Source organism: Rhinichthys klamathensis, unplaced genomic scaffold (assembly GCF_029890125.1).
Source record: "Rhinichthys klamathensis goyatoka isolate OS25496 unplaced genomic scaffold, OSU_Roscu_1.1 h1tg000272l_1, whole genome shotgun sequence".
Classification (NCBI taxonomy): Eukaryota; Metazoa; Chordata; class Actinopteri; order Cypriniformes; family Leuciscidae; genus Rhinichthys; species Rhinichthys klamathensis.
The window spans coordinates 1,490,001-1,502,500 of NW_026606792.1; the positions used below are offsets into that span (position 1 = coordinate 1,490,001).

Genomic DNA, 12,500 nt, shown 5'->3' on the forward strand with positions numbered 1-12,500 from the left:
TCAAAGCGAGCGCGCGCTCGTTTAAAGGTCCCTTGTAGATGGATTTGCTGAAGAGATATGTCACGGGGTTTTCTTTTCAATCGTCGATTGGAATTAAACACAGAGACTTATCTACAACTGAAAAACACAAACTAAACTAGAAACAAATAAAAGAAAGGCGAAGAACTCGCCCGGAGGCGAGACGTTACATCATGACACGAGGACACGGGAGGAAGAGGGAGTCCAGAGGGAGGTTCAGTCCTCTTTAGAGGAACTGGAGTCCACACCTCTGAAGTGCGAACTGGCCAATGACATTCAACGAAACTTTTGGCGGCCAAATTCTCTTTGTCTTGTCAAAGTTAAACTATGGCCGTGTCCGCCTCTTTTATGACCAGTCAGAATTTGTCAGAATCATTCCACAAGATGATAAAAACATAGAAAACATACATTTTACTGTAATCTTCTGTATCTGACCAAATCAGTTGGAACGAGATAATTAAAACGGTACCAAACACAACATTTACACATAATTGGAATATGAAGATACATTTAATACATAACTTTTAAACTCTCAAGAGTTTCACTGATACGCTAGGAGATCATTTCTAAACTACCATGGACTGGGAAACACACAGACATACAGGAATATATCATATACAATTGGTAATGGCTCGTTTTATGCGTGTAATGTAAAGGTCCATTATGTGTGTGTGTGTCAGAGTTCTGTTATCTCTCTTGTAGAGATGGGGGAGGGCATGGAATGTTTAAAGCATTTTATGACTCTGGCCATTCCTGAGAGAGAGAGTGTGTGTGTGTGTGTTGCATTCAGTCTTTTTGGGTCTTTAGCAGGATGTATTTAGTTATTCAGATTCACCCTTTTAGCCCAGTCCTTACAGTCCCCCTTTTTGTCTGATGAAGTCCCTGTGTGGACTTAATCGGACAACAATCATCACAATGGACGGATGGCAGGTGAATCATGACTCATGCAGCAGGTGGTTATTAGGGCTGAGGATTCAGCTCTATGAGGTTCGAAGCTGCGTCCGAAACCTTTCGTGAGCTTGGCTGAAGATGTTTGTATCTCGTTGAGTCTCCTGTATAGGATGAAGGTCAAGCCCAGTGTCAGGGTGTGTCTGACTACCATAGAGGTACACCGTGCAGTGTCGGCTGCGGTCCAGGCTTGGACAACAGGTGAGGTAGTCAGAATGGGTAGTCGAGACAAAGCTTGGAGAGCTGTGTCGATAGGAGCAATGTCAATTAGCTGGGATCACCCCCCTTTCGCAAACCACAACTCCCGTTCTGGAGTTAGGGTGAAAGTGTGGTACCTGGAGAAGGATGGGATTTCCAGTTTTAATTTGTACTCTTTGCATGGAAGATGGTACCATGCCAGGTCGCCAAGGTGAAGGATGGCACTTTCCGGTGCTTGGATTCACAGGCTCTAGTGGAGCGAGGTGACACAGGTGTCGGTGTCATTCTGGTCGTAAGTGAGTGCAGCTGTGCGCACAGGAGTGTTAGCGAGCCGCCTGTCACTTACACTCTCTGCTTGGGTCTTGATGCCTTGAGTGCGTAGCTTGGCTTCGGCAGGGCAGCGGGTGTCGCTGATCTGCAGCCCGCAGATTCCGTCAGTGTTGTCTCTGAGGAGAGGCTTGTTAGGGCAGAGAAAGTGAATTTCTTTGGTCGATGTGCACACGTACGGGTTCGGAGCTTAGGACGGCTTTGTGTTGCCGTCGTTGCAGTCAACCCCGTCCGGCGTGTGGATCTTGATGTGAATGTTACTTTTCAAAATCTGACCTTGACAATGTTCTTGAGCCGGTAGATTCGGCTTGACTCTATGATGGGCAAGTTCAAGAGAAAACCCCACAACTTCTCTGCTTGTAGTCGGCGCAGAGAGGGATGGCACTACCCAGAGAGTAGGAAAGGTGTATTTGTACTCGTGGCGTGGTGATGGCGGACGCCAGCACGGTTTCCACGAGGCTTAAGGGTATCAGGTGCGGTGGAATTCTACCCCTGGCGAGGCTGTCGATGGAGGAGTTCACCCCCTGCAGCAGGTTTGTCATCAGGGCTGTTACCAGCTGAGTTTGAGCAAAGTCATTCTGGAAGACAGTAAACAGCTGTTTCATGGAGTGAGTGTTGGAGTGCATGGGGTTCAACGCTGTGAGTGTTGAAAGTTACCACAGTTCCCTTTAGTGTCTTGTCGATGGTCTGCAGGGATGCACTCTGTTGTGAGTGCTCTTTTATCTGTGGAATCTCAGTCTGAATTTCGGCTACATGCCGTCCCACGTTGGCGAGGTTTGCTGCATTCATGCTGGACATACAAGTGTTAAACAGAGTTCTGACGGCAGTGCGGCGGTGGTTGTGGCCACCTGGCTCCGCTAGCGTGACAGTCATTTTCTCAAGTTGCTTGAGCATGTGTTCAACCACGGTCTCAGCGTGAGTGCGGGAGTCCTTTGTCCATCGGCACCTACCCAGCTATATTGTGTTGTTACGCTGGGGTAGTGTTCTGTAGGCGTTGTGAGGATCAGGTGGCACATTCACTTTCTGAGTGCGCGTCCGGCAGAAAAGGAGTCCTGGTGCCAGACCTGGTGAGATGTCCGATTGCGGTTGCCCTCTGGTTGGCTGGAGGCACAGCAGCATCCTGGTAAAAGTGAAAGGGAGAGAGAAAAAGAGAAAGGGAGGAAAAATTTCAGCGAGAGGACAGTCTTTTCGCTTTGAGAACGCCGGTATGCCACTTGCTTCGGTGTCTTGCAAGTGTCTCTGGTGCTGCGGCGTGCAGCGGCAAACATTGTCATTACCCCCCCTTTTGCACTGTGGCATCACAAGCCGTGGCGCGGTGATGGCATCAGGTGCAGAACGCTGAATGTTGTTGAGTGCACGCAGCATGTGCTTGTTGACGCAGGTTGTCTGGAGCACCGGTTGTCGGTTTCTGCAGACGGCGTCCGTGGGTGGTTGGAGGGGTATGAGTGGAGGTTTCTCATAGTGTCCATTGTTTTGTCAGTCTTTGGTAAGCTGAAAGGTTAAGGTCAGGTTAGGCAGGGGCTCTGTGGCATTCTGGCACACTTGTTGTGAGTGATTAATGCGTGGCCCTAAAAGTTCAGAACTACTGCTTAATAGGTTCGTTAAGCATTTAGCATAAAGCTAAGTGTCTCTTGTGTCCTTATCTTAGCTGTGACTGTTAGGCTAAGTTTTGTGTGGTTCCGATGGTATTTCCTGGAAAGGACATAGCCGAGATGAAATAAATGACGTAAGGTGGTTCTTATGACTAAATTATTTCTCTGGACTTAGAGATGGTTCGACGAAGTGAACGATAATAGGGAAAAGGACAGCTTTCTTATTTAAATTCTTCTTATTGTCAATCCTCAGGACTCTAGTAGTGGTGTTGAAGGGTCACAAAACGAGTGCACTGGTTGAAATTAAGCCAAAATAACAAATAAGGGGGTCTGTTTCCTTTCTGGGCCCTATAGGAGATGGAACCACACTCGGACAAGAGAGGCAAAAAAAATAAATTAAATCATATAGATGACCTAATAGACCAGGGAATAGCTGCTTGCTATTATTATCAAGGTCAAAGGAATGAAATAATTAATGAGGAAAATAAAATAAAAATTAAAGCAAAATGGAATAAAATGATCAAACACAGGAATGATCTGAAGTCGAGAATAATCAGTGGCATTAGTGACTAAACTTTGGATTTGCTTTGATCAACACTTTATAGTGGGTTGTAGCGGTTGCATGTTCAAAACCACCTCGTGTGTGTCCCTCCAAAGGTTTAGTCAACATGCAGATGAAAATTCCTATGGTTATACAAATTCTTCTGTAGTTAGTTACGCAGTTTACATGTAGTTAAACTTAAGTTTAATTAACAGGGGATCTGCGAAGTTAGTCTTCAACGGTTAGCAAGGAGTATTACTAAACCAGTGAAGGTGAACTTTAGCTAATAAGAATTGCAAACACGGAAAGTGGATAATTAGAAACCCTAACTGGTGTTGAGGAAAGTATTCTAGAATACTTTGCCCTGTGGAACACAGGCGGTGATTAAGGGTTCAAGTAAATGATGCTAGCTGCTAACTGTGGAAGTTATTTAGCTTAGCCTATGCTGTACGGGAGCTAGGTTAGGTTAGCTTAGCCTAAGTTAGCTTGATGCTAAGCTAGGTTAGCTTAGCCTAAGTTAGCTTGATGCTAGGCTAGGTTAGCTTAGCCCAAGTTAGCTGGATGCTAGGCTAGATTTAGCTTAGCCACCCAGGCTGGTTTGTTTACAAAAGTGACATTACGAGTTAACACTTCCTGTGGCAAGTTGTTGTCATGGGAACCAGAGCATGTCAGAACAATTCAACAGTACTTGAAGAATGTCTGTACATTTTACATGAATCACACACGTTTTAACGGGTTGACAGGAGGCGCCTATACTTTGTTTTTCAAGAACTTGATGTTCCATTTAGTAAACTGCAGATGTGTTTTGGCATTTGCTAATTGTACTAATGGAACTTTGCTCTTTACTTTACATGACTTATTCTATTTGTTTACAAAGTAAGGAAATAGAATTGCTGCAAGTCAACGCTTGTCTAAGCATATGTAGTTACGTTTCTTCTCGTGCATAAATGCTGATTTTTCAGCACGTGACTTGGTTTGATCGCTTAGTAGCTTTCTGCTTGTAGATGCAGCCAAAATTTAGGTGAATTACATCAATCTAGCAACAAATTTATTTTTCTTTTTTTTTCTGAGGGCCTTTACATCGTAGAAAGGGGAGCATCACCCGGGTCTACATAGATAACACTGTTCTGAGTTTTCTTTGTCAGAAACAGGTTTTAGTCATACCGCGATTTGGATTTCTTTTTAACCAAAGCGGAATGGATATCGGTACAGATTACAAGCTGCTGAGATGATACCTTTTTCACACAGACTTACGCTTTAATGCTGAAGTTACTGATACCAGTTGAGAATCTAAGGCTCTTTTACTTGAAGTAGAGATGTCAATTCCAGCTATTGTTTTATCGGCATTTAGACAAGCCAGCGATCGAAACACGTATTGCACGTTTTGTTTTAGTTGGATCGCGATGATCAAGTGCACGCCCGTGGGTTAACGGTAGTTTAGAACTCAGGTGATTTTACTACACTCTGGCGTCAAGGTAACGTATACCCTATTTGGAGCTGGTGTTCTATGTAACTCTTCACTGTCACGGAACCTAATGTTTAGCGGTGCCGATTTACTCAACATCTAGAAACCGTTTGTTTCAAAAGAGTCGTGCATAGTCTGTCGGCCGTTGAGGCTTACATGTCCGTCTAAGATTCCTTTAAATCAGTAAAATTCTAATTTTACAGACGCAGAGTCTTGCAACTCTTTGAGCACACTTTCATCTACTTTTAAAAGTTTTATGTCCGATGTTGATCAAGGACCTTTTAGCTGAGTCTTGCACGGTGTTCGTGCAGTGTGTCTTCTGGTTTTGCAGTTCAGGAATTTGGGGTTTTAGGAATTCTTACTGAGGGGACCTTCACGCATCGTTGAGTGGGCATTGCGTGGGGGCAGAAGAACTAGGGTGGCTGACGGGTTTTGGAGGGAAAGTTTCTTGAAACTTGTGTCCTCAGTCACAGGTTCGTTGTAAGTTCCACAGCAAACTCGTTCGGAGCCGGTGGTGGTAGCACAGGTTCTTCTAGGTCTGTGCTGCTGGGTGTCTGTGACGTGTGTTCACCGGTTGGAGACTGCAGGTGAAAAATCAATGTCCTGTAGATTGTCAGAGATGTGTGGAAGGCGGGCTTTTTCACCCCCCTTTTCAGCTCTTGTGCGTTGGCTGAAATGTGCGGACCGGTCAGGGGAAACTTGTGGTGTGTGTTTCCCCTTTTCAGGTCATGCTGCAGTCTAAACAGAGTGTGGCGACTCTGTGTGATCGGTGCCAAGTTCGTGTTCGAGATCTTGTCTCTGTTGAACGGGCTTGTGGATGGTCGCACGGGCCTCTTTTGGGTTTTTCGCAGGCCGTGCGCTTTCGAGTCTCTTTCAGTTCGGTCTCTGCTCTTTGCAAGAGGCTTCACTTTGTCAGAGTTTCTCGTCGAGTTCCTCTCTGGTTCTTTTCTCTGACTATTCACTTCGGTCTGTGTCGATGAAGGTTAGCCAGGGCGGTTTGAAGTCTTTCCACTTCCTTCTTGTAGCTAGGGGTCGTTGTCATCCTCGGCTTGCATCCTTAGTGTTGCAACTTTGTGCTCCAGGGCGATGCGGCTCCTTTCGTGGAGACGTTCTTGTGTGATGAGCTGGCAAGTGAGGTTGACGTGTCTGACCGGTTTTTGTCGTGGGAGCTTTGGCTTGGTTTGTGCGCCGTCAGCTTGTCCACGTCTGCGATGCTCTTGGCTCGAGGCTCTGAGTCACTAGCGTCCTCGGGCAGGAAGTTAGCCGTCATGGCCGTCAGCCATGTGTCGAGGTTGTCCCAGCGGGTTGTGGGACCGGAACAAACTGGCTTCACTGTGGGCGAGAGGAACACAACACACGCAGAGAGACCAGTGCAATTTCGTTCTACGTTTAACGAGCTATAATACGGGCTATGCCGTGTATGAAAATTTTGGTTAACTGATGCAGACAGTTAAATCATTCGGTGGGACAATTTAGGTAAGGTCAGTATGGGCCTGAATAAAATTTAACAGGGCGGTAGCTTAGTGGTCACCTGTTGATGCTAACGGCTTGGTTTGTCAAACTATTATTCAGCGTTCCTTGTTGTCTCAGATAGGCTCTGTCTTCTAGGTGAACTGAAAGGAACAGAGCACAACAGAAAAGAGCAGTGGCAAGATAGCAAAGTTTGAAGTAACATGCAACCATCAAAGATGGAAAGTTCTGTAATGAAATGGCGTCAATAGTACACAGGAAGTGTTACAAGGGAAGAGGAGGCCTAAGCCTGCGGTTTGTGGCTCAGAGAGGAGAAGGGAGCCACACGCTTCAATGACCGGGGGAATTCATAGATTCTGTGGCCAATACTAAGTGGATGGGTTTAATACCTTTTTCTAGTTTGCCTGGGGTGAAATGAGGTCATTCCGCTCGAAGTCAGCATCGTGGTTGGTCCTTCTGTCGCCCCAAACACTTGACAGCAGTGTCCCGGGCCTTTCGGTGCATCTGTACCTAGGTGCGCCCTCTCAAGCAACTTGACCTGGAACATAACCGGCGGTGCCGAATTGGTAATGTCGTGTTGCGGGCCGCACGAAGGGAAAGATACAGGAAAGTCCGAGACCCGTGCTCAGTCAGTGCTGGTGACGCAGATCAGACGAACCACCCGCCGGACCTCGAGCAGAGCTGACTGTCAAATCGCCACAGCCCGAGAGAGATTTCTACCTACAAACACAAAACAGGATGAAGAACAATAGAACCTCAACGTGAATTAAAGCTCTTTTATCTAAATCAAATTGAGTGTCTCTTTTTTTTTTTTTTTTTTTAAATCAAAGGCAACGGCTTTACTAAAATTATGGTAAAAACAAAGGGAATTATGACAATGTTAATTATCAGAATAACCTAGTCTCCCTTCGGAGGAGAGTTTTAGAGCCGCAGGAAGAGCACAGGAGGAAGCAGGCTGTAGTGGCGCGTTTGGGCCACAAAGGGGTTTGGGCCACTTCCTCTTAGTGGTCAAGCTGGCTGACAGAGAACTTGATTTAAATTGCATTCAAACTGGTTTAAATACGATTCAAATCAAGCGTATTCATAGATGTTAAGTAACTTCTAGAACAGCAAGGAGACAGTTGTAATAAAATCAAATCAAAATTATTAAAAATAATTTGAAAAGGGAAATATAGAAAAAGCCATAAAACAATTCCCAACGGGCAATGAGACTTAATTCAAATTAACCTTGAAATCTGTTTGTTTCAAACCAAATTTGAATAAGTGTAGGGAATTAAGGGTTGGCCTTATATTTGATGATCACGACCACAGTGAGGTGTCAGTGGTAGTAACCAACATAAGATCAACTTGGAGAAAGCCATTTCAAAACAAAGCGGTCATCAGAAACTGCTAAGACATAATTTTGAATTTTTAAGTTCAAATGTGGTTTGAACCAAAATCCAAAACAAGTGCACACAGTCAAGGCAGGGAAAATCATGTTAGTAAACGAGGCTGTAAATTGCCATGCATTGAAAGTTAGAAACACGAGTTCAAAATCTCACTGGTAAACTTTGAAGTTGTGGGAAGAGAAAATTGAAGAAAAGACACTTTACCGCTAGTGTCCACACGATGGCGCTATTTCGCTCATGGAGGGCGTGGAGGCAATCTGATACTGGAAAACACTCAAGGGCGCACCCTAGCGTTTGGCAGTAGTATTGCAACCAGCCCGCTTTCGAGTGTCTTGGGGGACATGCACTGTCTCATTTAAATCTCGACGGATTTCTTTCCGGTGCTATACTTATTTTAAACACATTGGCAGGTTTTCTTCGCTGCGTTGTGCAAGGAAACAGGAATTATTCATCTGTTTTTCAACTCCAAATAACATTTATCAAATGGCATTGATTAAAAATGTTTTCAGTTTTGGATTTTTATCGGTGCTATATTTATTTAACACGTTAGCAGGTTTTCTTCGCTGCGTCGTGCAAAAGGAAACAGGAATTATTCATCTGTTTTCAACTCCAAATAACAAATGGCATTGATTAAAAATGTTTTCAGTTTTGGATTTTTATCGGTGCTATATTTATTTAACACGTTAGCAGGTTTTCTTCGCTGCGTCGTGCAAAAGGGAACAGGAATTATTCATCTGTTTTCGACTCCAAATAACATTTATCAATTGGCATTGATTAAAAATGTTTTCAGTTTTGGATTTTCGCGGTGCTATATTTATTTAACACGTTAGCAGGTTTTCTTCGCTGCGTCGTGCAAAAGGAAACAGGAATTATTCATCTGTTTTCGACTCCAAGCATATATCAAGTAGCACTTGTGATAATATGCTTTTCGTTTTTTTACAATTGAGTAGCTAAGTCAATGTTTTAACCAGGAGTTTATCGTTAATCTAACGATTATAAAATAAGGCCTTTTTAAGAATAGTGAAAGAGCATCGATTCACTAAGTCTTGTCTTCACCCTGACAGAAGAACATCGTTCGGACAGGGGAGTTTTAACATTAAAAATGTCGTCGTTCAAAAGAGGTTTCTTCGTCTTTTGTGGGACAAATTGAATACTATGAACTGCAGTTTACTTTTAGCGATTAAAAGTGACTAAGATGTTTGAACATTTAGCAGCTTGTTAAATCAGATCGGGAGTTCGCAAGCGTTCACTCCGATGCGCACGTGTAATATTAAATATTACATAAACAATATTAAATAACAATATACACATTAGATTGAATCTGAATTGCTCATAAACAAGTTTTAAATGTGCCCGCATTCTCCACCATTTTGTAAGGATTCAGGGCGGATCTAATCCGTGGGGAATTTGCATAAATTAATTAATAATTGGTAATTAATAATTATTCATACATGTTTGGATTAGATCAGTCTTACATTGAATTTACTCTCCCTCTAAGGGAGGATCTATCATTTTACCTGCATGCATACGTGTATCCTTGCATTTTAACTACAAGTTGATTGCATAGATCACGTTTTACAGACAGGTAAAATTTAATTAGCTCAATTGTCAGATTAATATTGGGGGAATCCCACATATCATCTTACTTCATAGGATTTCAGGAAACGCAGTTCTCTGGCCAGAAGAACTGGGTTTTCTGCCCTATAAACACATACTCTTTAAAGTATTTTTAATTTATAAAGCCGTAGCTTGATCTATTCATGTCAGAGACCTGGAGTATGAGCAGACACAGTAACATCAATCAAAATGAATATAATGGATTTAATAAAGGCATGACTACTCATGTATTTACTACGGTTACACTGGATATATGTATTTACAAACACATAGACATCAATGAACAATACAATAAGACATCAATGAACGAGAAATGCGTAAAGTTTGGACAATGGATAACTTACACGCGTGAGCGAGTAAGAGAGAGAGGAAAGGGGATGGGGAGAGAGAGAACAGAGAAATTGGGAGAATTTCATTGGCAGGAAGACATTCACCTCTCTGATAACAACACGAAACATCATCTTAAAACTTCTTAGAAGCTCTATAAAGAGATATACGTGCGCAAGTTTCTTGGTCTCTCTGTATCGCGGCAATCCTGCGCGGCCTTGTCTGGCCGCGTGCGTGAGAGGATTCCTTTGTGTGTGAGGAAGCATCACGTGGGCTGCTTGGCGCACGTGTTGAACGGAGGTTCACAGTCTTTGGGGTAACATTACCAAAGGAAAATAGTTCGGCTGAGTTAGTTTCACTTCGTAGAACGGAGGAATCACGAGGAGTTAATGTTCCATCTGTGCATGGCTGGCGAAGAAGCGCGTGCTTCGCTCGGTCCGGCGCGTCACGCGGTCACGTGCGCGTGTTTCTCCTTCAAAGCGAGCGCGCGCTCGTTTAAAGGTCCCTTGTAGATGGATTTGCTGAAGAGATATGTCACGGGGTTTTCTTTTCAATCGTCGATTGGAATTAAACACAGAGACTTATCTACAACTGAAAAACACAAACTAAACTAGAAACAAATAAAAGAAAGGCGAAGAACTCGCCCGGAGGCGAGACGTTACATCATGACACGAGGACACGGGAGGAAGAGGGAGTCCAGAGGGAGGTTCAGTCCTCTTTAGAGGAACTGGAGTCCACACCTCTGAGGTGCGAACTGGCCAATGACATTCAACGAAACTTTTGGCGGCCAAATTCTCTTTGTCTTGTCAAAGTTAAACTATGGCCGTGTCCGCCTCTTTTATGACCAGTCAGAATTTGTCAGAATCATTCCACAAGATGATAAAAACATAGAAAACATACATTTTACTGTAATCTTCTGTATCTGACCAAATCAGTTGGAACGAGATAATTAAAACGGTACCAAACACAACATTTACACATAATTGGAATATGAAGATACATTTAATACATAACTTTTAACTCTCAAGAGTTTCACTGATACGCTAGGAGATCATTTCTAAACTACCATGGACTGGGAAACACACAGACATACAGGAATATATCATATACAATTGGTAATGGCTCGTTTTATGCGTGTAATGTAAAGGTCCATTATGTGTGTGTGTGTGTCAGAGTTCTGTTATCTCTCTTGTAGAGATGGGGGAGGGCATGGAATGTTTAAAGCATTTTATGACTCTGGCCATTCCTGAGAGAGAGAGTGTGTGTGTGTGTGTTGCATTCAGTCTTTTTGGGTCTTTAGCAGGATGTATTTAGTTATTCAGATTCACCCTTTTAGCCCAGTCCTTACAATTTTTTGATTAAAATGTCACATAAATCAGGCCAGGAATGATTTATTAACAAATCCCTCTGAAAATATCTTCAGAATACTGCTAAGTGTATAACTGGAAAGTTTGGTGTACATAGGTGCTACATAGGCTGAGATGTTTCTACTGGAGAATGACAAAAAACTCATTTTGAGAAAAAGGCATTTAAAGATTTAAGTAGGGAATTTAATACATTTCTATTGGAAAAAAAGGCTCAAAAACAGAATAAATGCTCAGGCCCTTAGTAATAATAATATATAATATTTCAAGCTCATTAAAACTGATTATTTAATAACATGGCAGGCATTTAAGGCCTACAACTGCAGTAACTCAATGAATTAACATTGGCAGAGTACACCACGTGATGCGTCTGAGCGAATCACGTTAGCAGAAACCAGCAGTAGCCAATGAGATTTCGTCATTTCTTTAAATCACCCTTTGGACATTCACGATTGGTTACTGATAGAAAGGAAATGCCCATATTTGGGTTACATACGGTTGTGCAGGAGACTCAGAGCTTTACAGCGATACCGCTCATGACAGACTTCAGTAAACAGACGGAGCGCGGCATGTCGCGCTGGAATGCGAACTTCTTGGTAAATTCGGGAGAAACTTACTGTCGCAAGTAAACAAAATGTAATAAAATAAACATCTTAATGTATATTTTCAACGTTTTCTTTATAGCAGATTGAAAGAACACATATTCAAGGAGTAAACTAGCCCAAAATCTCAAAACTGATCACTGCATGAAAAATCGATATTTTTGCCTGCCGTGTCTCGCCTTAAATACCAATGCTGTTGTTGTCACTGAAGCCAAAGTAATGTGGGCACATGAGCACAGGTTTTTAACAGCCCCAGTGGCCTAATGGATAAGGCACTGGCCTCCTAAGCCAGGGATTGTGGGTTCGAGTCCCATCTGGGGTGGTTTACAGCAGAGTGGCGCAGCGGAAGCGTGCTGGGCCCATAACCCAGAGGTCGATGGATCGAAACCATCCTCTGCTAAGACAGCATTACTTATAAACATTCTCTGTACCTACTTGAAGAAAAGCTGTCACATCTCTGTGCTAAAACCCTTTGTTGTTTTCACCTGATCTCATTTATGACAGAGGCACTTCGTGTGCACTTCATTTGTGCCTAAATGCAAGTCCTTTTGAAAACACCTGTGAATGGGAGTTCTTCTACGGCGAGCAGAGTGGCGCAGCGGAAGCGTGCTGGGCCCATAACCCAGAGGTCGATGGATCGAAA

At 43.3% G+C, this 12,500-nt stretch overlaps 1 non-coding gene across 1 annotated transcript; it reads left to right on the forward strand.

Moving 5' to 3' along the window:
• The first annotated feature begins 12,106 nt into the window (after positions 1 to 12,106).
• Positions 12,107 to 12,179, forward strand: trnar-ccu (transfer RNA arginine (anticodon CCU)). The gene has a single exon. It is a non-coding gene; the product is annotated as a tRNA-Arg (tRNA).
• Positions 12,180 to 12,500: the final 321 nt, after the last annotated feature.